The 11,937-nt window shown below is 35.3% G+C and overlaps 1 protein-coding gene across 1 annotated transcript in view; it reads right to left on the bottom strand.

Moving 5' to 3' along the window:
* The window catches only part of LOC114226031 (prostate and testis expressed protein 2), a 76,410-nt gene that overhangs the window by 41,640 nt on the left and 22,833 nt on the right, over positions 1 to 11,937 (bottom strand). The window lies entirely within an intron of this gene.

Below are 11,937 nucleotides of genomic sequence, written 5' to 3'. Positions count from 1 at the left end.
AACTCTCCCTTCTTCTCCTTCCTCTCCTAATCTTTCTCTGTTCCTTTCCTCTTTTGCTATCCACTTCCACTATCACCTCCCCAGCGACCCACACCATTGCTGTACAAATTCTCCCTCTCTGAATACCCAAGTCACCTTATGGATACCTTTTTTGACGCTCTCTCTCAATGAATCATTTCTCTGTTTGTCTTATTTGCCCAGTATGTTACAAATCACAGCAAGAACAGATCCCGTGTCTTACTCATTTCTGCTGCCTTTAGTGGGCCAGTGAAAGTTTACTGTGTTTAACTGAATGGCCAGTGATGTTGATGAAATTTTTCTTGTGCATCTACTTAGTTTGCAGGACTTATGATGCTTTTATGCTTTTTCTGGCTGCATACCTATTTTTTTGAGTGTATAGTAATGGTAATCTCTACTCCCTACCAAACAAAGAATGTTCACTATATTATGTTTTCCTTGAAGGGATTATGCCAAAGACATTTCTTTTTATGGGACACTTCAGTATTCAAATATCTTTAAAGTTTTTTTTTTTATTTATTTGACAGAGAGAGAGCAAGGGAGCACAAGCAGAGGGAGTGGCAGAGGGAGAGGGGAAAGAAGGTTCCCTGCTGAGCAGGGAGCCTGATGTGGGGCTTGATCCTAGGACTCTGGGATCATGACCTGAGCCAAAGGCAGATGCTTAACTGACTGAGCCACCCAGGCACCCCAGTATACAAATATCTTAACCAAAAATTATTTTTTTAAAGATTTTATTTATTTGTCAGAGAGAGAGAGAGAAAAAGAGCACAAGCAGGGGGAGCAGCAGGCAGAGGGAGAAGCAGACTTCCCGCTGAGCAGGGAGCTTGATGCAGGGCCGGATCCCAGGACCCTGAGATCATGACCTGAGCCCAAGGCTGACGCTTAATGACTGAGCCACCCAGGCGCCCCACCAACAATTATTTTTGATGGGATTCTTCCAAAACTCATTAGTTAATCTTACTTCAAAATTCATAATCAATACTACTATTATAAAATAGAGGTGTAAGTTTAGAAAGGGTAATCTGACCCAATTCTATTGGAAATATCTGAAGGCACAGGTTTTCCTAGTTTTAATGATGTCAAGATTGATCACGTAGATATTTTTGTTCTCAGATTTATTTTATACAATATACAGTTTCCCTTCAATCTTTTATCTGACAGCCTTAGTCTCCATTGATTATTATTAACTAGATCCAACATTCATTATGAGTTGAAATATAACTATTTTATCTTCTTTTTTTTTAGAGAGGGAGGGGGAGGGGCAGAAGCAGAGAGAGAATCTTAAGCAGGCTCCACACCCAGCATGGAGCCCAACGTGGGGCTCCATCTCACAACTCTAAGATGACCTGAGCCAAAATCAAGGGTCGGATGCTTAACCGAATCAACCACCCAGGCACCCCGAATTACTTTATCTTAATTGGAGTATAATTCATATATAATAAAATAACTATATGTTAAGTATACAGTTTGATGTGATTTGATAAATGTATAAACCTATATAACCACCATCCCAGATAAAACACAGATTTCCATTAACCCAGTGAGTTTCTTCAGGTAACCACCCACTCTCAAAGTTATTGTTCTAACTTCTATCATCATAGTATAATTTTACCTGTTCTTGAATTTATGGACTTGAACAAATGAAAGTATATGAAAACTACTCTCTCAAGTCTGGCTTCTATCAGTCTCCAGATATTTTTAAGATTAATGCATGTTTTTCCTTCCACGAAGAGTTCTTTTTTTTTCCCATTGTATACATATACAATAATTTATTAAATCAATTCTTGTATTGATGGACATGAAGTTGTTTTGAGGTTTGGGTTATTGTAAATAAAGCTATTATGGACATCCTTGTAATAAGAGTTTTGGTGGACATACACGTTCATTTCTCTTGCGTAGGTAAAAAAAAGTAAAATTTCTAAGTCATAGGGTAGCCATATAGGCATATACATAATTTCGAAAGAAACTGCCAAAGAGCTTGTGAAAGTAATGATACAAATATATAGTACTACCAGCACTGTATGAGAGTTCCACATACCTCCCATCACCAATTATTATCAGTCATTTAAATTTTAGCTGTTCTAGTGGTTGTAAAGGGTATCTTTCACTTTCCTGATAATTAATGGAATTCAGCCACTTTTTATGCCCCAGTTAGAAAATAATTTATGCATGTTTCCTTCTAACACTTACATTTAAATTAACACTCAAATTCTCCATTTGGAATTTATCCTTGTAAGAAATTGATCCAATTTTATGTATTTCCACATAGCTATCCAATTAGCTCAACAATGTTTATTTAAAAGTTTATATTTTTTTTCAACTAATTTGAGATGCTCCTTTCATAGTACACTGCATTTCCCTTAGCACTAATACTAATTCTGGGTCCTCTACACAGTTAAGTTTTTCTATCCATTACCTCTATCTTATAACATGCACAAAGAACAAATTCAAACCGGATTATAAGCTGAATATGAAAAGTACACAATAAAACTAGAAGAAACCATAGCATGCATTTATAACTTTGGAAGAGGCAAAGGTTACTTACTTAAACATAACCTAAAAAGCAAAACCATTTTTAAAAAATGATAAATTAGACCACATTAAAATGAACGATGTCTGTTCATCAAAATGCATCTCTAAGAGAGTAAAAGGCAAGCTAAAGACTTACAGGAGATATCTGCAATACTTATATCTCCCATAGAACTTGTATCCAGAACATAAAAGTAAGTCTTACAAAAAACTGAGGGATTTTGTCACCACTAGACCTGCCTTGCAAGAAATGCTGAAAGGAGCTATTCAAGCTGAAATGAAAAGATGCTAAAATGGCATCTTTAATGGCATCAATGGCATAAAAACATACAAAAATATACAACATGCTGCTATAGGTTAATATAAAAGTCAGACTTAGAAAAAAGACGGAGGGGCAAAGAAGCAATATAAATACAAACCAACCAGAAAACAATAAGATAGCATTAGTAAGTCCTTACATATCAATAACAACTCTAAATGTAAATGAATTGAATTTCCCAGTCAAAAGACATAGAGTGGCTGAATGGATAAAACAAGACCCAATTATATGTTGTCTGTAAAGACTCATTTCAGTTTAAAAAGAAAAAGAAGACTCATTTCAGTTTTAAGGACACACACAGGCTCAAAGCGAAAGCAAGGAAAAAGATATTCCATAGAAGTGGAAACCAAAAGAAAGCAGGGTAGCTATACCTATATCACACAAAACAGACTTTAAGCCAAAAACAGTAATAGGAGACAAAGAAGGTCAATACATAATGATAAAGGAGTCAATTCATCAAGAAGATACAATAATTATAAATACATACAAACCTAACATTGGAGCACCTAAATGTATTAAACAAATACTAACACATTAAAGGAGAAAGAGACTATGATACAAAAGTAGCAGGGGACTTTAATACTCCACTTTCAGCATTGGATAGGTCATCCAGACAGAAAATCAACAGGTAAACAATGGACTTAAACCATACAAGATGAAATGGACCTAACAGACATTTATGGAACATTCTATGCAACAGAAACAGGATACACAGTCTTCTCAAGTGCACATGTAACATTCCCCAGGATAGACCATATGACAGGACATAAAACAAGTCTCAGTAAATTTAAGGAGACTGAAATCATACCAAGTATGTTCTGACCACAATGGTATGAAACCAGAAATCAATAACAAGATGAAATTGAAAAATCTACAAACATATGGAAATTAACACCATCCAGAACAACCAATGACTCAAAGAAGAAATCAAAAGAAAAATTAATAAACCGACAGCTAGCAGAAGCAAGGAAATAGCAAAGATCAGAATAGAAATAAATGAAATAGAGACAAGAAAAACAATCTTAAAATCACCAGAACTAAGAGCTGGTTTTTCAAAAACATAAACTAATTGACAAACCATTAGCTAGACTAAGAAAAAAAGAAGATTCAAATAATAAAATCAGAAATGAAAGAGGAGACATTACACTGATAACACAGAAATAACAAGAATTATAAAAGACTACTAAGAACAATCATATGTCAACTAATTGGTGAACCTAGGCAAAATGGGTCAATTCCTAGAAACATACAACCTACAAGTCTAAATCAGGAATGTCTAAAAAATATCTAAATGTCTAAATAGACATTTTTCCAAAGAAGACTTCCAATGGCCAACAGGTACATGAAAAGATGTTCAACATTACTAATCAAAGAAATCTAAACCACAATGAGCTATCACCTCACACCTGTTAAAATGGCTATCATCAAGAAAAAAAAAACAGATAACAAGTGTTGAGAATGTGGAGAAAAAAGGGAATTCTTAGGCACTGTTAGTGGGAATGTAAATTGGTACAGCTACTATGGAAAACAGCATGGAGGTCTTCAAAAATTTAAAAATAGAACTACCATATGGTTCAGCAATTCCACTTTTGGGTATATACCCAAAAGAAATGAAAACAGGGTATCAAAGAAATATATGTACTCCCACATTTACTGCAGTATTATTTATAATAGCCACGCTATGAAAATAACTTGTGTTCCTCAATAGATTAATGTAAAAATAAGAGATGTGATACCCTCCTCCCCGCCACACACAGGAATATTGTTTAGCCATGATAAAGAAGGAAGGAAATTCTGCCACTTGTGACAACAGGATGAAACCTTTTTTATTTTAGTTTTTAAAATTTTTAAAAAAGATTGTATTTATTTATTTATTTGACATAGAGAGAGGAGAAAGCATGAGCCGGGGGAGAGGCAAAGGGAGAAGGAGACTCCCCACTGAGCAGGGAGTCCAACTCGGGGCTTGATTCAGGAACCCTGTGATCATGACCTGAGCCAAAGGCAGATGCTTAACTGACTGAGCCACCCAGGCGCCCCAACAGGATGAAACTTGATGGCATTTTGTGAAATAAATTAGAGAAAGACATATACTGTATGATCTCACTTATATATGGAATCTAAAAATGCCAAACTAGTAAGAATAGAGTAAGAAAGGTGGTTACCAGGGTCAAGGGGGTGGACGAATTGAGGAGATGTTGTTTAAAGATACAAATGTGCAATCAGTAAATAAATCCAGGACATCTAATGCAAAATTAGTGATTTCAGTGATTACAGACGATACTGTATTATTAACTTTAATGTTGCTAAGAGACTAGATCTTAATTGTTCCCACCACAAAAAAGAATGATGATAATGTGACATAATAAAGGTGTTAGCTAATGCTTCGGTGGCAATTATATTGTAATATATAAATGTATCCAAATTGACACATCATACACCTTAAATTTACACAATGTTCTATATCAATTATATCTCAATAAAAATTTTAAAAAGAATTCTTACAAATCAATTTGATAATGAAAAACTACCCAACAAAAAAAGAGGCAAAAGACTTAAACAGGTCCTTTACCAAAAAGAATACCCATATGGTCAATAAGCATCTGAAAAATATTGATGAGACTGTAAATTGGTATTTTGAAAATAATATGATAAGTATATTCTCAACCTCATTATTAGGTGCATCCTAGGATTTAGCAGTTCTACCCTATGTAGCAAATGAGTGAGTGGTCCACCAAAAGATGTTTATAAGAATATTCAGAGGAGGAACAGGACAAGAGAAATGACAGAATTAACATAAATCACACAATCTGAAGTCATAATTATAGCTCTAATCCCTCCGATTCTAAAGACTCATCTTTGTTTCATGACACTGTGGGAGACTGGACAGACTTACAAATTCCCCAGAAAGTATTTCTTTCTTCAATAGAAAGTAGCTCATCGGAGGGCCAATGTGTAATTTCCATTTGAATTCCCCTATGATAGGCATGTGACTAAAATGTGTTACATTTTAATCTTTAAAGCCTGTAAGGAATTATTTAACAGTTTCATTGCCTGCTACTTTTCAAGAATGCAATTTCATTTAAAACCCTAAGATTCTTGAGCCCTTTAACTGTTCCCAACCATGTTCATCCTAAATCAAATTAGGAAAATTTTTAATCATTATTTCTCATGCGTTTAGAGCACTTGATATAGCTATTTTGCTTCCTCCGAACAAACAACCCACATAGAATCAATTTTTTTTTAATCAGTGCTATTTTCTAATGAAGGATTTGCCATAAAAAGAAGGAGGAGGAGGAAGGGGTGGGAAGGTTGGAGGAGTAGGAGGTTCATGACTGCTTTATTTGTGACAACAGACAGCAGAAAATATAAAATGTGGTGTATTTATACAGTGTAACACTACACAGCAGTATAAGGACTGAACTATTGCTATATGCAACAACATAGATAACTTCCAAAGACATAAGGATGAAGAAAAGAAGCCAGGCACAAAAGACTACAGTTCATATCACTTATACAATTCCACTCATATGAAGTTTAAAAACAAGACAGAAATATGGTGATAGAATTCAGAAGTGTAGTTATATTTGAGGGTTATGACACAGGAAGGAACAGAGAAAGCATTACTTCAATAAAAATTGTTTTGACAGCCATTTAAATCATCAAGGAAATCTTTTGAAGAAGTTGTCCTCTTTGTCTATTCATGTATTAATACCATGTTGTCCTAATTATAGAAGCCCCATTGTTGATTTCAATATTAGAAAAAGCGAGCCCTCCTTCATTGCTCTTTGTCTTCAGCATTTTATTGACATTTCTTGTTTGTTTATTCTTTCAATTGATCTTTATAGTCAACTTGTCTAACTCCAGGGTAAAAAGTTATGGTATGCTTTTATTGGTATTTTTCATTGGTATCTTTTATAGGTTTTTTTTTAAATAGTTTTTTTATAGTTTTCTTTATATGGGTTTTTTTCTGCTCTAAACGAGACATTCCATTTTATATTCTAAGTAGTTATTATATATGTGAATGCTATTGATAAATGAATGTTAATTTCATGTTCTAATACTTTAATAATTTTTCTGTTATTCATAGCAGTTTGTCTATTGATTCTTTGGTTTCATCAGATATACACCCTTTCATTTGCAAAAGAAAATAGTTTTGTCTCTTCCTCTCAAATTCTAAGGCCTCTAATTCCTTTTTCTTGTCTAATTACATTGATTAATTTTCTAATATTATACTAATTAGCTGTATATGTAGTGAACGTCCTAGCCTTGTTTCTTATTTTAGCATGAAACCATCTAATATTCCCTATTAAATAAACTACTGGCTTTTGAACTGAGATATATATAATTTTATCATGTTAAAGGCATTCATCAATTCCACTTTTGAGTTTTTTTATAGATGAACAGGTGTTGAATTTTGTGAAATGACTACTTGTTACCCTTTAGGATGATAATCTGATTTTTCTGTTATTATATTATTACTTGATATTTTTAACACTGAACCACTCTTGCATCCCTAGAATAAGGCTCACTTGGCCATAATGTGTGGCAGATTGCATCATCTGGCCCCAATTCTTCACCCCTCCTTTATGTGTACATCCTTTAATGTGCAAATTTTCAATGTCCTCCCATTTTCGGTGAGATTACCTGCCCAGTTTCCTAACTCCAGGCATGGCCATGTAACTAGCTTTGGCCATTGGAGTGTTAGCAAATTTAATGTAAGCAGAGGTTCAAAATGGGTTTGGGTCTTGCTTTCTTATGCTTGTGCCATTGCCATGAGTAAGACATGTCTAAGCTAGTCTATTGGTCCCAGGAGAAGATGAGCATGCAGAGCAGAGCTCAGTCACCCTAGTTAAGGCCAGGCTAAATCAACCAATCTCCAGCTACCCACTAGACATATGAGTGAGCCTGGTCTCACTGAGATTAGCAGAGCTGCCCAGCTGAGCAAATCAGGATCATCTGAATTCCTCAGACACAGGAAAATAATTTATAATTTTAAGCCACTGAGTTTTGGAATGGTTTGTTACTCAACAGAAACGAAATAATTCATTTTATGTTATCCTTTTAACTGATATTGAAATCTGTCTGCTACTACTTTGTCAAAGATTTTTAAATTGATGTTTATAAGTGAAATTTTTTTATGTCAGACAAGATAGACTTTTTTTCATCATCGAGTCTTTTTAATGACAATCTCTTCCAATTCTTTTTTTTTATTATTATGTTCAGTTAGCCAAAAAAAGTGAGATTTTTATAATGCTCTGTATTACATAAACTCATTTGGATTTGGATATTATTTGTTTAATAAAAAGAATGTTTCCTTTCCTTATCTATACTCTGAAATCGTTTAAGTAGCATTGGAATCATCTACTTATTAGTTTTTTTGGGGGGGCACCTGGGTGGTTCAGTCGGTTAAGCATCCAACTCTTGATTTTGGCTCAGGTCATGATCTCAGGATTGTGGGATCGAGCCTCACAGCAGCTTCCATGCTGGGCATGGAACATGCTTAAGATTCTCTCTCTCCCTCTCCTCTAACCTCCCTAAAAAAAAAAAAAAAAAAAAGGTTTTTTGGAATTCTTCCGTGAAACCATATACATGTAGTGCTTTTTTGGGAGGTGACAGGAACTCTTTTATAATTTTCTCTATTTTTTATTTTTTAAAGATTTATTTATTTTAAAGAGAGAGATATAATCAAAAACTAATGATGTAATGTATGGTGATTAACATAACAATAAGAAATTAAAAAAAGAGAGAGAGATATAGAGATCAAGCACATGAGTGGGAGGGCCAGAGGGAGAGGGAGAGAGACTCTCAAGCAGATTCCGCCCTGAGCACAGAGCCTGCAGCAGGGCCTGATCTCAGGACCCTGAAATCACGACCTGAGTCGAAAGCAAGAGTCAGTCATTTAACTGACAGCACCACCCAGGCACCCCAATTTTCCCTATTTTTTAAAATAGAAATGAGTTGGTGTAGCCTTTCTAATTCTGCTTGGGTCAGTTTGGGTAAAAATTCTATTTTCCTAGAAAATTACTTATTTCAGCTAGATGTTTATATTGATTTGCATAGGATTATACAAATTAATTTTGAAATTTAAAGTAAATATTTTTTAAAATTTCCCCAGTTTGGATGTTTATTTCTCCTTCGCAGTATCTAATATTTTGTATTTGTGCAGTCTCCTTTTTAAATAACAGGTTAACTTTGTGATTTGCTTAGTTAAACTTTTTATTTGTTGTATTTATTTCCTGTTTTCTACATATGGCGGACATATCCTAAGGTATGGGATATACCCAATGAGTCACCCCTTGAATAACACCCTCCCCTTGAGTGTGGTCACAACTTGTGACTTGCTTCTAACCAATAGAATGTAGCAAAGGTGATGGAATATTATTCATATTATTATGTTACATTATATAAGACCGGATTTTAGCAAACAAGAGAGAGACACTCCCACTGGCCTTGAAGAAGTAGTGATGTTGTAAATTGACTATGGGGATAGCCACGTGGTAGAGAACTATGAATGAATGGCCTTTTGGAGCTGAAAGAGGCCTTAGCCAAGAGCCAGAAAGAAAATAGGAAACTCAGTTATACTACTACAGAGAGATGAATTCTACCAACAGGCCAAGAAGAGTTTAGAAGTGAATTCCTCCTAAATTAAGTTTTCAAATGAGAACATGGCTTGGTCTACCCCTTGACTGCAGCCTTGTGAGATTCTGAGCTGAGGACCCAGCTAAGCTCTGTCTGGACTTCTGACCTATAGAAACTGTGAGATAATGTGTGTGTTTAGGCCACTAAGTCTATGGTACACAGCCACAGAAAGTACACGGCCATATGGAATGAATACACTATCTCTGAGATTTCTGCTTTTAATTATTGCTAGTTCTTTCCTTTTTTCTGCTTTGTTCTTGGTCTGCTATTTTGAGTTGAGTGTTTAATTAATTACTTTTTAAATTTTATGTGTAATTAATGCTATGAATTTTCCTCTGATAAATGCTATAGCTGTATTCCATAGTTTTTGATATGTTTTCTGTTAAGAAATTCCGCATTTTTTGGAGAAAGGGGAACCCTCCTACACTGTTAATGAGAATGCAAGCTGGTGCAGCCACTCTGGAAAACAGTATGGAGGTTCCTCAAAAAGCTGAAAATAGAGCTACCCTATGACCCAGCAATTGCACTACTGGGTATTTACCCCAAAGATACAAATGTAGTGATCCAAAGGGCTATGTGCACCCCAATGTTTATAGCAGCAATGTCCACAATAGTCAAACTATGGAAAGAGTCTAGATGTCCATCAACAGATGAATGGATAAAGAAGATGTGGTATATACATAAAATGGAATATTATGCAGCCATCAAAAATTGAGATCTTGCCATTTGCAATGACATAGATGGAACTAGAGGGTATTATGCTAAACGAAATAAGTAAATCAGAGAAAGACAATTATCATATGATCTCATTGATATGAGGAATTTGAGAAACAAGACAGAGGATCATAGGGGAAGGGAGGGACAAATGAAACAAGACAAAACCAGAGGGGGAGACAAACCATAAGAGACTCTTAATCTCAAGAAACAAACTGAGGGTTGCTGGAGGGGAGGGGCCGGGTAGGAGGGATGAGGTGGCTAGGTGATGGACATTGGGGAGGGTATGTGCTATGGTGAGCACTGTGAATTGTATAAGACTGATGAATCACAGACCTGTACCCCTGAAACAAATAATACATTGTATGTTAATAAAAATAAATAAAAATTTAAAAAAATTCTGCATTTTTTTTTTTGCCTGGATTTTCCTATTAAGAGCTCCTTGATAACATCTTTCTGTATTTCCAGGTTGGGGTACCTTTCTGGTCTTGTTTTTAACTTCTACTTTATTGCATGTGGTAAGTGAATACTGCTTATATTATTTCTATTTCTTGGCATTTATTGAATATTTCTTTGAGGCCTTGCAAAGATTTCCCAAATTCAGATATCTGGAAAACCTCATCAGACTTCATAGAACACACTTACTCTAGGAACATATTTATAGTGCATACTGAATACAGCTTTTATTTAAAGACAAAGGATACAGTGCAGCAAAAGGAGAGTGCGGACAAAAATTGGGAAATCCAAGAGACATTCCATGCACAAGCTCCCAGGAGTCCTCATTTACATACAGATGGCTCTCTGTCACTGGATTGCACAATCAAAATCTGTGTGAGGAATCTCAGCTTCAGGGCTATTTTAAACAGTTCTTTTTGTTGTTGATTTCTTTTTTTTTAATTTTTAAAATTTTATTGTTATGTTAATCACCATACATTACATAATTAGTTTTTGATGTAGTGTTCCATGATTCATTGTGTGTGACACCCAGTGCTCCATTCAATACGTGCCCTCTTTAATACCCATCACCAGGCTAACCCATGCCCCCACCCCACTCCCCTCTAGAACCCTCAGTTTGTTTCTCAGAGTCCACAGTCTCTCACGTTAAACAGAAGTTCTTAATGAGGGTGCATGTGGTTGGTGGGGAGGGGTGGGGTTATAATGTCTCTGACCACGTGATCAAGCCAGGCTGGAAAACAGTTCATTTGTATCAGTAAATAAAATGATGCTGGGAGTCACCAGGGGAGTTTCAGACTTTAAGGAGCACATCATAAAGGTTTTTATCCTGGCCAAAATTCCAAACATGTACTGAGAAAAATATGGACATTTTACAGTTCAGATGTAAATCAACTCTATCCTCCACAAGGCAAATATATGTGACCAATCTTTGTGAATGTTCCATGTGCATTTGAAAAGCCATGTTCTCTATTTCTGGGTTCAGGATTAGATATAGTTTTATAAGATCTACCTTAATAGTCATGTTGTATACGTCTTCAATCCCCTTGCTAATTATTTACCCACATGATCTGGTGATTAGCATGCATTTCTTTTTCTCATCGTATCTCCTATAATTTCTATAGGAGAGTTGTTAAGAAAAGTTGTTGCTGTGGTATTGGCTGCCTGTTTTTATTTTTTTTTATTTTTATTTTTTAAAGATTATTTTATTTTGAGAAAGCGAGAATGAGAGAGAGAGAGAGTACATGAGAGGGGGCAGGGTTAGA

This window comes from Eumetopias jubatus, unplaced genomic scaffold (genome assembly GCF_037043125.1).
Source record: "Eumetopias jubatus isolate StellerSeaLion01/CBP00866 unplaced genomic scaffold, mEumJub1_p1.0 scaffold_13, whole genome shotgun sequence".
Lineage (NCBI taxonomy): Eukaryota > Metazoa > Chordata > Mammalia > Carnivora > Otariidae > Eumetopias > Eumetopias jubatus.
Note: the sequence above shows the minus strand (reverse complement) of the source record. Positions and strands in the feature narration are given on the sequence as shown.